Source organism: Carettochelys insculpta, chromosome 2 (genome assembly GCF_033958435.1).
Source record: "Carettochelys insculpta isolate YL-2023 chromosome 2, ASM3395843v1, whole genome shotgun sequence".
Taxonomy (NCBI): domain Eukaryota; kingdom Metazoa; phylum Chordata; order Testudines; family Carettochelyidae; genus Carettochelys; species Carettochelys insculpta.
Window position 1 is genome coordinate 193,449,630 of NC_134138.1, and position 6,180 is coordinate 193,455,809.

Below are 6,180 nucleotides of genomic sequence, written 5' to 3' on the forward strand. Positions count from 1 at the left end.
CTCGGTATTAAAGGGACTTGCATAGGCATTGGCTTAATTTTTTAGGCCATATTGGTCAGTAATGTGCCTTGGCACTTTGCATTTAAATATTTGCAAAATTTTTACGCAAATCTTGAATTAAAAAAAAAAAAAATCCACTCACAGACTGCCGGACGACAGGTCCTTTAGTTCAGCCCTGTGCTCTAGTGATGGACTGTCCCACACACTAAACCCAATCTGTCTTGCAAGTGTTTCAATCCATCCTCTAAAATTTCTGGTTGGGCTGCTTGATTATTTCTCACAGCAAATTATTTTACTATCTACTTCATCACATAGCAAGACTTCACCCAGCCACTTCCATAATAATTAATCTAAACTTTCGCTTTTCTAGTAAGAGAGAGGGGAGCTGTGCTAGTCTATACACTATCAAAACAGAAAGCAGTCAAGTAGCAATTTAAAGACTAGCAAAATAATTTATTAGGCGATGAGCTTTCGTGGGACAGCTCTGCCCCACGAAAGCTCACCTAATAAATTATTTTGCTAGTCTTTAAAGTGCTACTTGACTGCTTTTTGTTTTCCTTTTCTAGTTTCACGGCTGTTACCCATTTTACAATCAGTTTTAAGCATCTTAAATGTCACTCAGGTACCAGGAGGATGGTACCTAAGGGGTCCCTTAGATCAATGAGACTATCAGTAAATATCCTTCTCCTGCTGTTTTGCCCTCAAATCCTAAATAAAGTATAATTCCCTCTTACCTCAGTGTATGAAAGTGAATACGCTCTTCTAGCTGGCCCTGACTGTTCTTTAAAAAGATTTCTGCTTCTCCAGTCCTTACTTGGAATGGTAGCGATGTGGTGCACTGCAGCCCAGCTGTTGCTCAGGAGGGGAAATGAACACTTCCTGAGCTGCATTGCAAAGTGATTTTGGCTTGGCTGGCTACTCATGCAATGATATATTGCAGAGTCTGCTGTTTGCTGAGGTCCCGTACTAGCATTAGGGTGCAATAATGAAGCAGGGTGGAGGTTGTGTTACGAGGAGTGACCCACATCAGCAAGAGAATCTACCACTTGCACTGTACTGCTAAATGCTCTGTTGCTGTAAATCCCTCTCTCCCAGACAGCGTATAAGCCTGCACTGAATGACAGTGTGTTAACAGCCCTAATTCAGCATGGTTGACTCCACCAGCTTGCTCGTAGAAGAAATATACACTGGTAGAATTAGCTTAGGCTTGGTTAGAGAAATGTGTATTGTGAAGACTAGCAAGCAAAAGGCATTTAAAGTGATGAGTTATGTTATATTTTACCCAACAAGTTATCAAGTCACAAGGAAAAAGTATGGAGGAGGTCTCCTTCAAAGACTAATTAAATAAAGGGACACTTCTAAAAAGCCGTCTGTGACCAACTGCAATGAATGAAGATGTTTTAAGTGAGACAGAATGTGTCTTAAGAAGAAACGAGAAGGACCTTCCCACCCCACTCAAGTGTTACCCGAAATATTACAGCCTATAGGTCAGCTCCAGCCAGGGAAGGCAGGTCTTAGCCATCAACCCTTTAAGGAAAAAATTGTTGGTGCCCAAGGAAGTAGGAAGAGGGAGGGAGGAAAGGCCTGGAGTGAAAAGGAGAGGGCACATTTTTACCTGGATGAAGACTGGAAATAAGGGAAAACTTTCTCAAAGTGGTTTTTAGCTGAAGTTAGTAATTGGCAGTGACATGTTTGTTGTTAAAGAGTATAAAAAGTAATTTCTTAAAAGGGTTGATGGCTAAGACCTGCCTTCCCTGGCTGGAGCTGACCTAATAGGATCTAAGCACCCCTGGGTTTGGTTCAATTAGTAAATATGCCAGGGAAGGTGGCAGACTTGCTGAGCCCCTGAGCAAGGTGATGGGAAGGCGTCTCTGTGCTCCCAGAATGGGCGGTGCCTCAGGTGGAAGGGGCGGTGCTGAAGGCAGCCAGCCCTCAGCGCTGTCTGGACTGTGCCATGCCTTCTCAACACTCAGTGCCACCCGGAGTGTGCTGTGCAGGGCTCCAGCAGCTATTTAAAGGGCCTGGGACTCCATCTGTCACCGCTGCTGCGGTATGAGCAGTGGCAGCCGGGAGCCCTTGGACCTTCTGAATCACTGGGCCTCAGGGCCACTGCCCCCTTTGCCGCTCCGCCTTTGGTGGGCCTGTGGTATCATCGTCAAATGCTAATAAACATTTTGTTTCTGTTCAGCTGTAATAAATGGCTTGTAGGTTTGGCTTTTTAGGCACGTTACAGCAATTGTGTAAATACCATTCAGCCTTAAAAAAAGGAATTTATGGTTACAACAGTGTTATGATAATATTCTGCATAAGTAGTTGAGACCAATACGATGATAACGTGATACCCACATGTGATACATGATAACCATACTGCACTCTCCAGCAGCTTTGGTTACTACTAGCCAGCTGACCTCCCCAGCACCCCCCGGTATCTAATTTCCTCCAAACTGGGGTTCTGAAGTGCCCAGATCTCTGCTGGAGAACTCAGAGAAATAAATAAGGTTCACTGCTCCTTTGAAAAGGCAAAAGTGCATTATAATTTACTAACGGGGTTGAACACCCTTCCCTTCTAGTACTGCACTGAGTTGGGTTACTGTAAAAATTAAACAAGTTTATTAACAAAAGGAATTATAGAATCATAGAATCCTAGGGCTAGAAGGAACCTCAGGAGGTCATTGAGTCCAGCCCCCTGCCCAAAGCAGGATCGACCCCAACTAAATCATCCCAGACATGATATGGCAGAAAGGATAAAATAAGAAGTGGTTACAAACAAACAAATGTTAAAATACATTTTTTAATGATTCAGATCTCATTTAGGTGATTTACCATCTGTTCAAGGAAGTTTTCTCACCACCTTTTAGATCCCAGAGACTTCAAACCCCGTGTTTGAATCCTTCACCCCATATTTCTTAGCTCGCTAGAGTCCTGGCTCCTGGCCCCTTGTACGTGGCAATGGATGCCAGGATGGTGTCTTGTCTCTCCTTGTGTGAGCCCAACCTCACATTTTGTCCCTAGAAGCTGGATAACCTTATGCTGTTGTTTTCTTCCTGGGGACTTCTCATCCCCCTTGCAGTACAAGGATCATCCATAGTTTTTGGTTACAACTTGCTTAGTTTCTCTGGAAACAAGAAGATAGTTGTCTGGGAGAAAACCTCTTTCTCCTTTTGTTAGGTCACCAATTTTAAAGCATAATGTCAGGGAGCATTCATAATTCCTCTTGAAGTATTAATACATACATTTCACAATGAGATTCATCACCAGAATGTCATTACCTTTCATGAAAGACCTTACTTGACACACATTTATAACACAGCATACAATCAGTTGAATCAGTTACTTATCATTATGTGTTCCTTCAGCAGTGGTATTAAAACCTCATACTTACCCAAGGTGGTTGTCAAAGCCTTGACTTACTCCTTTGAGTGCAAAACCAAAAAATGGTATTAAATGATAAATATTAAGGCTACGTCTACACTAGGGGAAAACTTTGAAATGGCCATGTTAATGGCCAAATCGGAGAATACTAATGAGGCGCTGACATGAATATTCAGCACTCCATTAGCATGCTGCCGGCCGTGGCACTTATTCTGCTGATTTTGACATTTGCAGGATCCTTTTGAAAAGGACCCCTGTGTAGACGAGCCATGCACGAGTGAAACACGGCATAGCCGACAGTATGCTAATGAGGTGCTGAATATTCATTTCAGTGCCTCATTAGTATTCTCCGATTTGGCCATTAGCATGGCCATTTCAAAGTTTTCCCCTAGTGTAGACATAGCCTAAAAGTCCAGCCTTGACCTGTCCAGCTTGAAACACATGGGTCAGAAGAAACAAGAAGTCCTGTGGCACCGTATAGACTAACAGATGTTTTGGAGCCTAAGCTTTTGTGGGCAAAGACCCGCTTCATCAGATGCATGAGTCGGGGGGGGGGCGTGGTTTCAGAGGGGTATTTAAAGAGGGGAGTCCCAGTAAAAGGGAAGGCCAGAGCTGACAAGGTCTATTCAGTCAGGGTGGAGGTGGCCCATTATTGGCAGTTAATGTGGAGTTGTCAACATCAAGAGAGGAGAAATCAAGTCAGTTTCCTCTTTAAATCCTCCTCTGACACACCCCCACTCTTGCATCTGATGAAGCGGGTCTTTGCCCACGAAAGTTTATGCTCCAAAATATCTGTTAGTCTATAGGGTGCCACAAGACTTCTTGTTGTTTTTAAAGATACAGACTAACTCGGCTACCCCTCTGATATGGGTCAGAAGGTCTGTCTGTGGCTACCAAGGAGTCCCCTTACCCCTCTGAATGCCCAATTGCCCATTATTTTCCAACTGCCACACAATGGCTTATTGGTGGTTCATGACCTACTGTCCTTACACTTAAGAGGCTATCTCCTCAATGGCTAGGTAACTGGCTTTGTTTACTTCTTATCTGCCTTTCTCGTCTGGTGGCCCCGGTCCAGCCAAGCAAATACACATTCCCTTGTCTAGGGCAGACTGGGCTTACGAAATGCTTGCCAAACACATTTTAAGAACCTAATTCTAGTACATGGCCATAGCTCCTCAGGTACACCCATGCGTACAGTGGTGACACACAGGAGGGTGCACATGTGTGCCCCAGCATTGGCCCTTTTGTGTTCCCCCTCCTTGCTGCACCTCTTCCAGTGAGTGTGGGGCAGTCCCTGCCTTTCCCCTGGAGCACCCTATGGGCATGCTTCCTAGCTAGCACCACTCACAGGTTGTGCCGGAAGCAGCACAACGCTTCTGCAGGAAGATGTGGGATGGGGAGGGGCAGAGCCAGGGCAGGAGGGGGCTGGGAATGGGTGGGGGCAGGGTCTCCCCTGAATCTCCACACCGGTCGCCTCTGTATATGTACATCCGTCAAGAACATTGAGGATCAGTGAGTTATTAGTGTACCAAAGGTATATTACATGCCACCTTTTGGATATCTATCATGACAATAGAGTGGTGGGTGTAGTGAGCATGTCAGGCCTGACAAAAGTTACTGACAGAGAGTGTTGACCCACTAACGGGCCATTGTGTCACAGCTGGGAAATAATGGGCAATCAAGTAATCAGAGGCAACACAAGATGTAAGGCAGTGGTGGGCAAGCTGTGGCCCCTTGGGGAGCTATGTGTGGCCCATACGCCGGTTTCCATCTGTGTTGGTTTTTTTCCTACCACTATTACTAAGTGACACCTATGCAAACCAAGAGTACGTGAAGTAAGGTGCCTGCTGATTTCACATAACAGTGAGCGTGAGAACTGTGGTCCCACTCTGCAGCCAGTCGAAGTGCTGCTACGATTCGCTTGGAATGCCCGGCAAATTCTAGGTGCAGAAGCACAGTTAGCAAAACTACTTTGTCCTGGGAGACCATGTGGGTTACAGCAATTATGTGGCCCACTGAGATGGAGGAGGGCCACTCATGTGGCCCACTCACTAGCCTAGGTTGCCCATTGCTGATGTAAGGTGATTCCTTAGCAGCAATAGAGAAAACTCCCCTCCTATCTGTGAGGCTGGGTACAGCAAGACCAGATTTTTTTAGGTTTGTTGTTATCATTTCATAGTTCTGTTGTTGTTGTTTTTAACACTCAAGGGAGCAAGTGGAGGCTTTGGCAATGACCTGGGGTAAGCGTGAGGTTTTAGCATCAGTACTGAGGCAAGACATAAATAGTTGTTAGTGATTGAAACTAATTGCAAATGTCCCACTTCTTATGTGAAACTCAGGGCCACTCAGCTCTCTGACCAGGGGTAAGTTGCAGAATGCATGGTGTCCTCACCACATTTTAAGCTATTTAATAGGCGTTGCTCTCCCCTCTTTTTGCATAATGCCATCAGCTAAACCCCAGATAACGTCTTCTTGGCGGTCACTCGATAATGAGTAGGACACCTTCGTGTCATCCTATTTGTGAGTCCGTTGATGGCTGACCAACCCAGTTCTGGAGCCGCAGGTCTTCTCACAGAAAAGCAGGTGTGGGTGGCTGTTGGAGGACTGTGGGGCAGTTTTTGATACTCTTTTCACCTTCTCTGCCTCTCCTCATCTGTGCTACAGGGGGACCTCTCAAATCACCTCTCTCCACCAGGGACAGTCCTGGGCAAGGTTCCCCCACAGTTGACAAAAATACTGCACTTTTTCATGTGTGCCTTCAGCATGTGCTTAAATCACTTCCCCTGGCCTCCAATGCTCCTCCGTCCT